Source organism: Hyperolius riggenbachi, chromosome 4 (genome assembly GCF_040937935.1).
Source record: "Hyperolius riggenbachi isolate aHypRig1 chromosome 4, aHypRig1.pri, whole genome shotgun sequence".
NCBI classification, from domain to species: Eukaryota; Metazoa; Chordata; class Amphibia; order Anura; family Hyperoliidae; genus Hyperolius; species Hyperolius riggenbachi.
Window position 1 is genome coordinate 102,361,715 of NC_090649.1, and position 16,584 is coordinate 102,378,298.

Genomic DNA, 16,584 nt, shown 5'->3' on the forward strand with positions numbered 1-16,584 from the left:
CTGCCTGTTCAGTAAGCCAGCACCTATTCAGTAGGAGACCTTAGGCAAGTCTCCCTAACACTGCTACTGCCTATAGAGCGTGTCCTAGTGGCTGCAGCTCTGGCGCTTTGAGTCCGCCAGGAGAAAAGCGCAATATAAATGTTATTTGTCTTGTTTTGTGTCTTGTACCTCTTTAAACCATCAGCAAGCAAGAACATTCTCAAAACAATTTTGATAGTACTTTTTGACCAACTTTTGAGTTAATCGCATATGGCCCTTAGTATGTAATATGTATGTAGTATGTAAACATTTCCCCAGTTTTATGATTATCCATGGATATGAAATGTGCCTTTTTATTTCAGTGTTTGTTCTTCATGTTTTGTGGACCTGGGGCCACTAGAAACCACAATCGCAAACATTAGTGATTGCATCTTGTGTAGTGATTTTCAGAGCAACTGCCTGCATTCCTTCAATCGCAATCACTCCGAAAATGCTGCATGCAGCAAATTTGTGAGGTATGCAAATTGAAACCATTATAGTGGAATCACCCTCATTGAGTCTCTCTTCCATAGGGCTTTGCAGATTACCAACGATCGGCAAGAGCGCTGAAAAGTGCTCCTAATGGGTCCCAGCTTGAAGCATGGCATGGGCTGATCAGGGAGGAAGTGGATATAGCGAGGCTTTCAAACCGGAAAGTTGAGGTAAACCTCTAAAGGTGGCCACTAACGATTCAATTTCTAGTGAAAAAATAGTTCCAGCGGAAGTGAAATCGTTCACTACACCATCAACGAACCAATCTTTGCTTCCTATCTATCACAACCGACAAGAAAATCCAAATTTCAGTTCGACGAAAATCCAATCAGACAACTGTGCCTATTAACAGAGATTATTTACAACCAATCCAATTCCAATCAGAATTTCTGATCACTCGAACTATTTTTTTGCTAGAAATTGGATAGTTAGTGGCCAGGCCACCTTTATCCAGACTCAGCAGAACCTCGCTGGTGGCTGCAGAGATGAATTAAGATATAAAGGGGCCCTAGACAAGGTAGTAAACCCCTTGTGGTCCTATTAGTAAGCTGAAGTGGAGAGAGGTCAAAGAAGCTGGCAGATGGGCCCCTTGACACCTACTAGGCCCCAAGCACTTGCCTAGGTTGTCTGGTGGATGATCCTGCTCTGGACCTCTGCAGCCAGCTGTAGTAATAAAGCTGTATACTAGGCAGCTTAATATCCAGATAGGGAACAGTGACCCAGTCCATAGCAACATTCACTGTTAGATCAGTTTCATAGTGAAGGCTCAGAGCTTTGCAAATACAAATGCACAGCTGGATCTCATGTGGATTAAAAATATTTTGTGCCCTACCTCTGTGAGAACATGACATGCATCTCTTTTTTTTTCTTTGCGAGTTCCGTCGTAACTCTCCGTCATAGATTATTATGTTTGGATGAATTTAGATTGTTTCAACTCTACCAGTCGCAGTCACCTGCTTTCTCCAGACAAAGGCTTTTACTGCAGAGGCAGCGCCTGTAACGCAGATAGGCTGCCATCCCCAGCCTGGAACATCTGGATGTGATGGGATTTTCGCTCTAACAATGGACGTGTGCAACAGCTGCATCTAATTGATCTACCCCTGTGAAATCTTCCCCGCTGTCCTATTTCTCATTCAGTGTCAGGGTCATTTAAGGAGGCCCGACTGCCTCACATGGGCTCCCCCTTGTGTTTCTCGCTGGCAATAATCTGCCAGCTGAGCAGTTCACAGGCAGTGTTTTTCCTTTTGCGGATTTACAATATTAAAGAGAAGCACAAGTTGAGCAGGGATGACGCACAGACTCAGAATGGCATTTGGACGCATGCAAAGAGATCCGTCTTAGCACAGATGCGAAGGCTATGACATGGCGAGGTGGGGATTTTATTGATATTCTGGTGAGCACTTACATGGCACTGAATGCACACCAAATAGCTGTGCCAATTCATGGACAATTCTGCTTAAAGGACACCCGAGGCGAAAATAAACGAACGAAATAAACAATTGTATCTATCTTCCTTCTCCTAAAAATAACTTTTTAAAATATTCCACAGTTTTATTTTATGTTTAAATCTACTTTTTAAGTTTTAACAGTTTTTTTTTGTTTTTGCTCAATGACACATTCATTGAAATATGCCAGAGCTAAAATTTATGATCGATTGACCCTTTTTATCTCTTTCCTGCTCTCAGAAGCCATATTCTGCGAGGAAAGTGTTTTATAGTTGGAATTTCTCATCAGTGAGGGTCACACTGTAGTCACTTCCTGTCTGAGTCAGGCCAGAGTCAGCCACTTTACATACCTGATATTTAACTCTTTCAGGCAGAGAAAGAAAAAAAGGAACACAGCATAGTTATTTGTGTGCTTGGCACTGTACATGTCTATCACATCATGTCACAAGTCACCTCGGGTATCCTTTAAAGGATGACTGAAGTGAGAGGTATATGGAGGCTGCCATATTTATTTCATTTTAAATGATACCAGTTGCCTGGCAGCCCTGCTGATCTATTGGGCTGCTGTCTGAAGAACACCAGAAAGAAGCATGCAGCTAATCTTGTCAGATCTGACAATAATGTCAGAAACACCTGATCTGTTCAGGGTCTATAGCTAAAACCATATTAGAGACAGAGGATCAGCAGGCTAGCCAGGCATTTGGTATTGCTTAAAAGGAAATAAACATGTCAGCCTCCATATCCCTCTTGTTACAGTTGTCCTTTAACTGTCTGTAAGAGAACCAATGTCTTTGTATTTGGTATTAGTACCTCTCACGTGATTCTGCTAAGGCATTCTTATATATTTGGGTGGTGCAATTTTTCCCAATTTACTCTGCCACAAATAATAATATGTAAGATTTTTATGATGATGACCATTGGTTGGGAGCTTTTTGATGTACATCTACACATTGTGCACTTTTTTGTAACCCCTAAGAAAGCCCTTTCTCAAGGGCAAAACATGTTGTCTGCTGGTAGATATCACACGGTACTTTAGGCACTCACATTGCACTGTCTAGTCTGACCTAACTATCTATACAACTGTAGATTCCGGGGGGTATTGGAACTGCTGCTTTCAGGAGGGTGTCCAACATACTTTTTTTCTTCACCAAACACACTTCCTTCATTCAGCAGCCCTATCAGCCAGGTGTAACATTCAGCATCAGGAACACTTGTGTCAGTGTTGTTGCAGCACCAACTGTAGATTTTAAGGTATATAGCTAGAGTTGGGTTTCATAATTTTAATATATATGGTACCCAATAAAGGTTATATTTTTTAGCTTGGTACAAATTGGGCATATCCTTTGGATCATATTGGTGTCAGGTATAGCAGTATTACCTCACCAGCGGAGAGTGCTGCGGCCGCCGCTTCCGCGTCTGATGTCGCCCCAGCGGCGGCCGCATCCTCTCAGTCATCTTGCACAGCCCCTGGCAGGACAGGTCTCTCCTCTGCACATCAGATTAGGTCAGCACGCTCGCGGGCGGGGCGGCAGGACCTTTATAATCTGAGGAGACGGGTCAGCTGATCTTGCAGTCAGCTGACACCAACCTGCCAATCACACGCTGCTGATTGGTCCAGCCCTCTGGGCGGGCGGTTTGAGTTTGCTTTCTGTATTTAAGCTGGGAGATGTCATTTGCTCATTGTCTTTTGTTGCGAATACTTCGTGTTAGCGCTCAGACCTTAGATAGTTCCGGTGTGCTTTGATCCGGGAGGAAACCGGGGATTTCACACAGAGATAGGAATTGTTTGATAGCTATAATTATAATTGATATTATTGTCTTTATGTGTATGAACCTTGCCTGAACTTTTAACTATCCTTTTGCCTTGTGATTTTGTGCTTCTGCCCATCTGCTCTTGTTGCCGACTTCTGCCTGAACTCCACTTTGATTCTGCCTGCCGATTCTGTACCTTATCTGCCCGTCTGTTGCCTACCTGATCTGTTTGACTATTCTCTCTCACCAGTGGGCCCTCGCCACTGGTGAGGTTACCGCTGTGGTTCTATCTGTAACCTCCATCGCCACTGGTGAGGTTACCGCTGAGGATCTATCAGAAAATTACTGTTTGCACCAATCACTACACTTTGTGCAATAAAGCTAGTGACTTTGTCACGTCTTACACGCCATTTGCTAACTATTTCTGTATTATTGGTGATTCTGCAGATCACCATATAATCAGATATAGTATCTGTATTATTGGTGATACTGCAGATCACCACATAATCGGAAAACCTGTTATCCTGCTGACACTATTGTTACAGTTGGCTTTATTTACTATGGACAGCTCAGCTGATATCCAAACTAATTGAAACAACACTGATTGGATGATTACGGTTTTTGGTAGTCCAAGCATCCTATAGATCTTGATTTACAAATCCTGTATATTATTATTTATTGGATTTATATAGTGCCAACATATTACGCAGCACTGTACAATACATACGATTGCAGACAATGATAACAGGAGTGATCGACAACACAATCCAGGTAATAAACACTAAGATACACAACACAATACAGGTGATACAAAGCAAAATTATACACTGGCCAAATGCCTAATAATACATCATACTATGCCAAATCATCACATTATTCTGGGTAGAGTGCACAATTAAGTATGATACACAAGGAGAGAGGGTCCTTCCAGGGGCTAATAATCTGGAAGGGGGGTTGACATGAAAGGAGGGGGGATGCATCGAGAGGTTCTCGGCAGAGAGAGTTGGAGTTAGTGTCGAGGAGGGGTAGGCCTCTTTGAAGACGTGAGTTTTGAGGGCTTATTTGAAGGTGTTGAAGGAGAAGGCAAGCCTCATGGGCAGTGGGAGAGAGTTCCACAGGCTGGGGGCAGCTTTAGTGAAGTCATGTAGTCGTGCAGGGGAGTACCAGATGCCTGGGATGGGTATTGCATTCATGATGTGACTTGTACTTATACTACAACCATATAATGACATTGAGCTTAGTTTTCTGAAAATCAGACTATTTTTTTTCTTTTTATCCAGAAAAAAAAACGTTTTGATTGAGAAGTGTAGTGAACGAGTTCTTGTTTCCACTAGGATAACCATGTTCTGCCTAAGAGAGAATGACATTTTTGTGCCACTTTCCAACTGAAATTATTCTTGGTTTCCTGGATAAGTCAGTGCGTGACCTTAAACTCAGACGTACATCGCACAATACTGGATTACTTATGTTTTTTTTTTTTTTCTTTTTCTCTTCCTTTTTTCTTTTTCTTTTTTAGCTGTCTCTAAAGAGAAAGAGGTTTGTGTACAGCAAATAGAAGGCTTTCTAGTTTTGTCTTCAGAACTGAACTCAGATGGCATTATATTTCTGAAGTTGCATTACAGAGTCTTATAGTGCTTTGGTTAAGGATAAAAAAGCTCCCATACCTGTGTTAGTTTGGATGGCACAGCCTGCTGACCTTCTCCAAGGCTAAGCATGGTGGCCCACCTAGCATTTCATTTGGTTTATAGCATATAGGATGGTAGTTGAACTAATTCTTTAGAAGGAGATTTTAGATGACTACTGTAATGTCCAAGGCTCAATGACATTAGAAGCACAGAACACTTAGCACCATGCTCACGACACTGCTGGCTGGGTTTTCCTATATATATATATATATATGTAGCCCCAATTCACACCTATTACTACACAGCAATGTTCAGCAGAGTCCCGGTTTTCTGGAACTGAACTAACCAGCAGTCTCAACCAACGAGCAAAAATTGTGCTCACAGTGGTGAAGGCCAACTTCTCAGGTTGTTTGTGGGCTCTGCTGTGTTTAAAGCCTGGGATCCACAGTTCCCCCAGGTTAATGTACTTTGAATGACTGTATTTTGATATTTAAAGAGTTCTTGGTGTGTGTGTGCATATAGAGTGGGGCATAGCACTGTATTAGCTAGGCCTATTTTTAACATTGAGTCTCAAGCAACCAGAAAGCACACTTATCCAATATCAGCCAATTCCCGTCGGTGCCAAATAACCGAGACTCTACTGTACTTACGTAAAAATAGCAGTCAATAGTATTTTGGTACATTGGTGGACACCCCCTTTAAAGAGGAACTTTAGAATTGAACTTCGTTCCAATCAGTAGCTGATACCCCTTTCCCCACAAGAAATCTTTACCTTTTCTCAAATACATCATGGGGGGGTGGGGGGGGGGGGGTGGGAGGAGGTGTCTGTGTGGCTGATATTGTGATGAAACCACTCCCACAGTGTGATGTCATGACCATGGCCATGACAGTTTGCTGTCTGTGGACCTCGTTGCATTGTGGGAAATCTTTTTCCAACTGCCATGCAAGCAATATGTCCCTCTGTGCATAGAGCTCTCAGTAACAAACATTCTGTACAGACCACCTGGCAGGATTAAAGATTTCACCACCTGTGATACATTTCAGTATGTAAACCAGGGAGAGGAAAGATTTTATAATAGGAACTGAATAAATAGCAACTGAATAAATAATCTATAAATGAATATTGTAAAGAAAATAAGCAATTTTATTTATGATGTTATTTTCACTACAGTTCCTTTTTAAGTTCTGCACAGCACAGCATCATGGGTAGACATGATTTTGGCACAGTGGTCACTGGTCAGTGATGTGCAGTACTTTTCAATGCAGTCCACATTCCCAACAATGTTAATATGTCAGTATAATATCCTAGTCAGGTACTAGTCAGGTAATCAATGTAGTATTTAGAAAACCTATTTATTGTCCTGGTCAACTGCCTTGGACAGTTTTTCAAGTGTTCGCTCACTAAGTGATATGAAACTCAAATCTCATCTATGATCTGAAGCATTAAGCACAGCATAAAACTAGAAGAAAGAATATATAAATAGTTGCCAAGTTACTGGAAGGGTTAATACAGAAACATCTACTTTACTGAAAAGCTAAGTAGTAGGATTGTCATTGTCTTAATAAAAGTGTCAGATTGACTTGCGCTAAACTTAAAGAGACTCTGAAGTCTCGTAAAAATCATGTTTTTAATTAAAAAAGGTGTTAAAAATCTTTGCCCTACCTAAACTGCCGCATCCACGCCGCTGTACACTAACTAAATCCCCCCAAACTCCCCGGGGGGCAGTCCGGGCAGCACTTCCATGAGAGACAGAGCTATGAGCCACAGCTCTGCCTCTCAGCGTGTCTGTCAGCCCGGATCGCCACCTCTCCCCCACCCCTCTCAGTCTTCCTTCACTTAGAGGGGCGGGGAGAGGTGGAGATCCGCCGCTGATAGACGGGCATGGAGGCAGAGCTGAGGCTCATAGCGCTGCCTCCAACAGCAGCAAAATCCATGGATTTTGCGGGGGAGAGGGAGGGGGAGTTAGGGGGGATTTAGATAGATTTCAGCGGCAGGGATGCAGGGGTTTAGGTAGGACAAAGATGCTAACACATTTTTGAATTAAAAACATGTATTTTTAGGAGACTTCCGTGTCTCTTTAAGCTGTGTAAATAATGCAAAAAATAGAGCCTCTGCTGTATCGAATGGGTAAAGAGAGAATTTTCTCTACTTTGTTTGCACAATAATTACTTAATGTCAAGACAATCTAATAATTTGCCCTAAAAATTGACTATATTATCAGTCAGCTTTAGTGAAGTGTAAACATGCCTTCCAGTGACATAATACCAGTCTTTTCATGTTTTAATGTTTAAGGCTCTGTTCCCACTTGAGCGGAGGAACAGACATTTTTTGTCCGTTCTCCGCTCTACAGTGAACAGCTGCTTTTTTATAAATAGCAGCCGTTCACACTTGTCATGCTGCAACAGATCTGTGAGATCCAGTGCAGTAAGTGGATTGCACTTCTGTGCAGTCTGTGATAATCCTGAGCACATGGATAAGTTCCCCCATATAGCATATGGCGGAGCACATCAGCCTCGGCTACAGCCATACTAAAACGAAACATCGCCCCCACTGACCACACGTGGTCTGGCACAAGTGGGAACGAGCTCTAGAGCAAAAACATTTTGGAGTTTCATGCTGTAATTTCAATACGTGAGAACCTTTATGGAAACAGACTTTACACAGCAGCAGACCTTTGTTTGGTGTAGGAAATAAGACGAGTAACAAATACTATTTTGGATTTCATGGAGCAGGCCACACCAAAGTGCTAGATCATCTGTGGGCAGTGTCTGGTAGCCAGAGACACTCACTAGATTTTTATGTTTGAGCATTATAGCTGTGAGAGCTGCTGCCATTGTCGCTGGCTTTGTTCCTAATCTTAATGGAGTCTGAGTGTTTCCATGCATCTTAGAGAATTTCCACTGTTGCATTCTGCATGATGACTGATAACAAAAGGCAGCAGAAAATATTATTTGACAGGAACTGCACTGGGATGCCAAATGTACCTAGATCCCACCACGGAACTGCCTAAAGACCACAAAAGCCATTAGGTTGATTAAATATCCAATATAAATCAAAATTGTACATACCTTTTTTGGGTGGATTGACCTTTGACCATATTTGATCTTATTCTTATTTTTAAAAGGTACTTTTTTGTTTTTATTTTTTAAACCTGAAGTAGATTACATAGCCTAATACTAGTGGTTGGGGTGGGCATAAGAAACCTACCACCATAGCTACATAATTTATTTTCTGAAATAGGGCTAACTTGAGTTCCAGCAGATGCACAAACTCATCTGAGCTTCCAGATCCAGAGGTCCAGCCATGCACAACATCTAATTACAATCAACCTTTGTACCAATGCAGAGGACAGGGTGTGGTTATGTGAGGGTGTTTTGGGGCAAATCTCTTTCTGCCTACGGATTCATCAGAGGTCTGGAGAGACCTGTTTGGGGAAGCTAGCCATACAGACAGGGTGGCATAGTTGCTGAATATGCAACCTTAGTATCAGTTTGAAACGATTAGATCCACTACTGAATTGCTTTACATTTTTGTAATAGTGCTCAGCAATGAGTAATGGGTGGAGAATCAAGTCATTTAGGGGAGCTAAGAGCTTAACTTTGAAATCCAGTTACACCAAAAACTTTTATTTGAGTTTTGACACCACGGAAGACAACATTCTTGTTGTTATCAATGTCAGAGTCCCCTTTGCGTAAACACATTTCCTCTCTCTCTGTCCAGAAAGGAGACTGATAAAACGGTTCTCTTTTTGTAAAGTTTGGAAGTGCCAGAAGCTTTGTCAGGTACTTATTTCTCTTAATGGCGTAACTATAAGGCAAAAAATCCCTGCAACTGCACTTGGGAAGGGGGCAGGGCTCTGTTGGGGTCCCAACTATTTACCCCATCCCCAATACAAGTCCACTCCATCCTCACCGGATTAGTGAGATTGTGAAGTGGATGAATGGAAATGGGTGTGGATAATGTTAGGGGCCCACTCAAAGTTTTGCTGGTGGCCATGATGATTTGTATTTACAACTCTGATTGCTCTCCTTTACTTCCTGCCCTAGTGGCACCCTGAGCTAAGATTCAAAACCCATGGTGTCACTAATGGTGCCCTTACATGGTTACATTTTTTTCATTTTTTTTTCCGGTTAGATAATTTTGTTTGATTATTTAATTAGATCGAATATAATGATTTTTCCAACATGTCTGAACTGATTTATATTGAAAAAACAGGATAATTGTTCGTACTGATTGATCGAAAACAAAAAACGATTACTTTCTAATTTCATTCGATTTGATTGTTTTGGTTGAATAAACAGGAAAATTGAACGCTTTTACTGTACCGTGTGGGGGCACCTTAAGACAGAACATTAGGGTAATTCTTTAAACGAAGATACCTACAAAAAAACAAGCTAGTAGAGGTGCTCAATAGAAATGTCATTGGACCGATCAATCAATAGACATGAAGTGTATTCCACTGCCTCAGTTATGAGCTGCAGCCCCATTTTTTTTTTTCAGTTTGCAGAATTATGACCATCTCCAGTGCTCACTTGTTTCTTGTTTCATTGTCTTTACTGGTAGAAGTACTATCTTTTCCTGTCTTTGTGACACCAGGTGTTTGAATTTGAGCCCAGAGTGTCACCAGGGCAGACAATGAATGACAGCAATAAAACCTAAAGATTGTTTGGGACCACTGATGGACAAAAATCTCCTAACCAATCTAATCAGAATGACAAATCGATCGGAAAATCGGATCAATTTAATTCATCTCATCGGATTGGTTAGGATATTTTTGTTCATTAACAGTCCCAAATGATCATTTCCGATCATTCATATTAAAATATCATTTGTTTACAAATCGTATCATTAGTGGCCACCTTAGCAAAGCTCATTAACTTCTTCTAGTCCTCATACTTTCCAACTCAAAAAATGTTGTGCCTGGATTTGGAGTTTGAAGTGTCCCAGAGGTGATATGTGACATGAGATAAATGTTTATGTAGAGTACAAAATATTAATAACCAGGCTGTTTTACTTATTCTATTTTGCTGCCTGAAAGAGTTAATTTCTAGGCATGGAAGTGGCAGCTCCTGTCTTGTCGGTACCTTGTTGGGAATACAGTAAACATCACTCATCAGCAATTTACAGCCATACAAGTTTTCCTGGCAGAATACAACTTTTGAGGGCAGGGAGAGATAAAATACATCAACTAATGACCTTTTTCTAACTCTGGGACACTTAATAGGCTGCCACTGCTTAGAGACAGTAAAACATTCAACCTACTTTGTAAGTGTTTAAATATGTGAGGATCCGCTCGGCTGCCTGCGCAGGCAGGCAGCTTTTTGACCACTGTTCAGGTCTGCGTTCTGCAGGTCTCTGGAAGAGAGACCTTTTGACAGTTTTACAGCTTGCTGCTGAGGAATTTGCATACGTTTGCCATGCAGATTGCCTAGCCACATCCTTTGTAGGCTTGCTCTATATATACCATGTGATATCACAGATCTGGGCTGGTCATAAGGGTTAGTCCTGTGAAACATTCCTGGAGTGTCAGCCTTGCTCATTGTTTGAAGATTAGCCTAGAGTAATTCCTGGGACTGCACTAGGCAGGTTCCCTAGTGCAGTTAGGATTGCATATCTGTTTCGTTTGTCTGTTGCGATTGTCCTGTCCCAGCGGTGGTCGACAGGAAGTCGTTCTGATCTTTGTTCTTGGAGTAAAGCTGGAGCAGCGGTTTCTACCAGCTATCTCTTCTGATCTGTCTTGCCTGGATCGCACTCGCCTTGCGCTAGTGCTGTGGATCCGTCTGATCTCCATCTCTCTTGCTGTACTTGGATCGCACTTGCTCTGGCGGAAAGAGCCGTGGATCCAGCCCGCTCTGTTTCTATACTTGGATCGCACTCACTCTGGCGGAAAGAGCAGTGAATCGTATCTCTCACTTATTCCTGTTTTCGTGTATCTGTCTTGTCTGCTACGAACGCTTGCTGGAGGCTCGGTAAGGTAACCATTAAGCAAGCGCTTGCGTCCTCTGTTTCATGTTTGTCTGTCGGTGGTTAGTCAGGCGTGCTTGTCTCTGTTGTGCTTAACACGCAGAGACCGCGCATAAACACGTGCACTGTTGCGAATGAGTGCGGTGTTCGCGTTTAGTTAGCGTTTGTTATTTTTCTTATCTTCTCATTGTTTGATTTGCTGTGCCTTTGCTACTCTCATGATCTGCCTTGCTGTAGCCTTGTGTCACCTCTGGCAATCGCCTCTCTCGCGATTGCGTTCCTGCTTCATATCTGCTGTTGTGTGTGCACCGTCGCGGGTTGGCGACTAGATTGGGGCACATACATACATTCTATCCCTGTGCTCATTCTCTTTCGTTCTCGCTTGGTTTCCTTTGTTGTGTGTCTGCCGTCGCAGGTTGGCGGCTAGATTGGTGGACATACATACATTCCTCATCTGTGCTTATTCGGTCTTGTGTCGCTGTTAGCAATCGCCATCTCTGGCGATTGCCTTCTCACTTTATCTTTCTGGTTGTGTGTTCATCGTCGCAGGGTGGCGACTAGATTGGTGGACACGCATACCCTCTGTCGCTTTGATCTCTCTCTTTTAGGGCTATCTTGCCCTGCGTTTCTTCCCTTCGTGCAATTCCTGTCTGGCGTGTGTGGCAGTGCAGAGGAGCTGTTCCTCTGCACTCCACAGCTCCACCTGCCGACAGGAATTTCCCTCTACAGGTGCATTGCACCTTTTGCTGGGTTCCCTCAAATTACACGCTTGTGGAGGATTTCCGCAGTGTCAGCGCACGTCTTGTGCGCTGATCACGGAGAGAATTCCACAATCGTGGATACTTAGAAAAGGTCATTTTTAGGATTAGGGGGATACATAAAATTGTTTATTTCATCAGTTTATTTTCACCTTGGGTTCACTTTAAGGGCTAAACCATGTTTAGTTTTAAGCACCTTAGCAGTGCTATTAATTTCAAAATGAAGATTGCAGCTGATTAGGCTTCCTGTGATATAAGGTGTAGAGGAGCAAGCAGCTGGGTTTAATTTATCATGATAGCCCAATCCTGCAACTGTGATTTGCATATGTCAGAAAAGTATACCTAACAGGGTGAGCTCACTACACCAGCCCTTTGATGAACTGAGCACAGTTTCAGTAGCATTAATGTGACATTTATTGTTTGAATTATTTTTAAATGATCGAACATGCCAATTGATCTAAAATTTTGATTCTTACTTTTCGATGATACACAATGCCAATTGAATTGATAATTTTTCTAATCAATTTTGTGAAGCTAGGAAAATAAAAAAAAGTCACTTAAGTCTTTGAAAACAAGATTGGTATTTTTCCAGGCCAGGGGATTTTATTTTTCTGAAACTGATTCTCCGTCATTGATTGAAGTTGATCCCGTACATAGAAAAAAAAATTGATTATTTCATCACTTGATCATAATCGGAACTGAAATCAGTATATTTACTTAATTTTTCCGACAAAATTAACAGTGTGCTAATGACTTTCACAAAAAATCTGTAATGTTCAAATGTAAATATATTTTTACCTTTAAGAGATCAAATTTACAGCCTTGGCCCTGTCCCTTTTGCCATAATGATACTGTTAGAAAGAGCCAACATAGGAAAAATAAACACTTAGGGCCCGTTTCCACTCTCGCGGAAACGGCCGCGAATCCGCAGAGTTTCCCCGCAGGCAAATCGCGCGGGGAAACTCTGCCATAGGGGACAACGGCGCCGCCGGCCGAATCGCTTGCAGTAGCGATTCGGCCGGAAACCCCCACAGAATTCGCGGCGGAGGCTGCGATTCCCATAGCCGTGCATGGCACGGCTGATGGGAATCGCCTGCGATCCCGCCCACCCGCTCAGTGCCGGCGTGCGTCTACGAGACGCACGCCGCACTAGTGGAAACGAGCCCTCAGACTTGTGACTAACTAATGCCACCTTGTGGTAAGCTGAGAAACTAACATGCTAACACAGTTGTAACTGAAGAATGATTTTATTTCACTACTAAATGTCCGTTCATAGTCACTTTAAGGGTAAGTTCACACTGAATCCATTGTAATGTGCACATTGTAATGGATTTGAAAATTAGCATCTTCAAGTAAATATGCATGTTGCAATGCATGCTACCTTGCAGCTATTAAATTTTAACCTTGGTGTAGCATACGCATTGTTCAGCTTGAGTTATTGTTATAATGGAGCCAACGCACCTATGTGAATGGGCCCAATGTGGGTCCATTGCAGCATATTGGTGAGCGATTATCGATTATGTTATAACGCATCGCAACATGCATAGTGGGAACGCACCCTAAGAGCACTGTTTTGCGCTGTGTGGCCGCATGTGAAGAACAGTCATTTGGGCATGTTCACATCATGGTGTTGTAATTGATCACAGTTTCCTAACACTGTGTTTCTGGATAAAGTTGGTGAAAATGGAGGAGTTACATTGCAATTGTTCATGCCATGGCAGGCAGCACAGTGGTGTAGTGGTTATCACTCTCGCTTTGCAAAATTGGTTTCCCGGTTCTAAAAAGACAAACACTTATATCGCACTTTTCTCCTGGTGGACTCAAAGCACCAGAGCTGCAGCCACTAGGACACGCTCTATAAGCAGTAGCAGTGTTAGGGAAACTTGCCTAAGGTCTCCTACTGAATAGGTGTTGGCTTACTGAACAGGCAGAGCCGAGATTCAAACCCAGGTCTCCTGTGTCAGAGGCAGAGCCCTTAACCATTACACTATCCAGCCACAGTTCTAACCCCTGCCAGGGCACTATCTGCAAGGAGTCTGTATGTTCTCCCTGTGTCTGCGTGGGTTTCCTCCGGGCACTCTGGTTTCCTTCCACATCTCAAAAACATACAGATAAGTTAATTGACCTCTCCCCTAAATTGCCTCTAGACTACAATACATATACAACACGATATAGACATATGACTATGGTAGGGATTAGATTATGAGCCCCTCTGAGGGACAGTTAAGTGACAAGACTATAGATACTCTGTACAGCACTGCGGAAGATGTCAGCACTATATAAATACTAAATAATAATAATGCTATGAAAATAGCATGTCCATTTTAATGGGCAGAATTTGTGTTGTGTTGGGCCCACGTTGTAGCATATGCATGATGCAATGTACATAATGTGAACTTAGCCTACTGGAAATCTAATAAGCAAAAACTCTCATCAACATACACACAGCCTAGGATAGAAACAGCTACAACTACACATACACAATCCTAAATATATACATATTACAGGTGATACAAAAAACAATTTTGTTTACCTTCAGGAAGAATCCACAGCTGTGCACTATGATATGGGTGTCTGGTTCACAGATATGATTTGATTTTTAATCATTGAACTGTCACAGGAAATATCACTGAGTATAAAATAATAAAGAAGATGCAATAACGCTGTTGAAGAAGATACATGATAGCACTTTTCTCACCTAATATAATTGCTCACACACAATGCGCCGTGTGACTGAATGCAGACTGAATGCAGGTGCGCCTCGCTGAACAGACACCTGCACAGATGTAGGAGATGCAGCATCAGTACAATCTGTGCTCTGTCACTTCTGGATCAGAACACACAGCAGAACTAGCTGATCCGCACCAGAAGTATGAGGCATGCCACAGATACACACCCCTCCTCTGCAGACAGACATGACTAACACAGGGGCACAGTCACCACCATCCCACATAAGTAGAATGAATGTTAAAGGACCACTATAGCGAAAATCATAAATCATAAAAATTTAAAATAACAAAAAACACATACAAATAAGAAGTACTTTTCTTCCAGAGTGAAATGATACAAATATGACTTTTCTCCTATGTTGCAGTCACTTACAGTAAGTAGTAGAAACCTGACAGAATCGACAGGTTTTGGACTAGCCCAGATTCTTATGGGGGAGTCTCAAGGGTTTCTTTATTTTCAATAGTGCTTAGTGAATGGCATTTGCTCTGCCTAACTGCCACAAATGCGTACAAACAGGTAGGGGGTGGTCTGCATCTTTATATAAATCCTTTTCAGGGATTGTCCCTTTAGAAATAGTAAAGGCCATGCGGAGAATCCCCCATGAAGAGATAGACTAGTCCAAAACCTGTCGGTTCTGTCAGATTTCTACTGCTTGCTGTAAGTGACAGCAAAGTAGGAGAAAAGTAATTTATGGTTCATTTTACTCTGCAAGAAACATACTTCTTATTTGTATGTGTTTAAATGTATTTTACATTTTACAATTTTCGTGACAGTGGTCTGTAAAATATACAGAAATAGTGACAGAAAGCATTCACAGTAAAGAAAAAAAAACAAAAACAAAAAAGAACAACTATCAATCACCATAAGATGGTGTAAGACAATTGGTTATAGACTATTATAGACTGCAAACATAAGAACATAAATCTTTCTATATACTTGAAACTAGCAAATGAGGCATCAAAAATCCACTTGTGTCATGTAGCTGGCAAAGGTGTTTTTTTTTCTTTAATTACCGAAAGTATTATGAAACTCACCATTTCTTCTTTGTTCTAAAATATTCTTTACGGCATAACACCTACTACCAGTAAATCAATTGGTAGCAGAACAGCATTCAAACACAGCACTTTCTTTTTCAGTGGGAAGCTTAACTCAGAATCTAAGGTTGGGGAGGTGATTACCTTATCTTCTTTATGTTTCCTTATCAGCCACTATTGGTAAACATTCTGCTTGTGTTTAGCTGAAACACTGCCAGGAAAGTGTACACAGAAGACATCTTCTCAGTGGATACATTATAATATATAGATACAGCAGCTATGTAATAAATCACAGCAACAGCTTTTCAGAGCAGATACACTGTACTTTGGGAACTTGAAAAGTGTAATCTGACGATAACACTTGTACACAAAAGCAAATATGATAACTGTAAGGGTAATAAAAAGTAGGAAAACATGTTTTATTGAATGACATGTCAAAGTTTCATCTTTAATATTGAATGTACGTTAGCCTGTCAGTCACTAGAATGGTAAGGACAGTTCACATTGCTCCAGTCCTGTGCACTTTTGCAGCCTCAGAATGCATAATGATGCAGTAAATTGCATCCTTAAGCCATAGGCCCTTCCTTTCTTCTGCTGATGGCCATGTTCCCTGATGCAGTGATTTGCAAGTCCGATTTGTATCGTTTTCTTACTATACATGAGCAGTCCTGGATGCAGAGTCTGGGTCAGGGGTATAATGGAAGGATTTGTTTAGCTTAGTTCTGCATGCAAATAAGATGTGGAAATGCCTTGTTTTATTTGTTA

At 41.8% G+C, this 16,584-nt stretch overlaps 1 protein-coding gene across 19 annotated transcripts in view; it reads left to right on the forward strand.

Annotated features, from left to right (window-relative positions):
* The window catches only part of MYT1L (myelin transcription factor 1 like), a 703,503-nt gene that overhangs the window by 387,308 nt on the left and 299,611 nt on the right, over positions 1–16,584 (forward strand). The window lies entirely within an intron of this gene.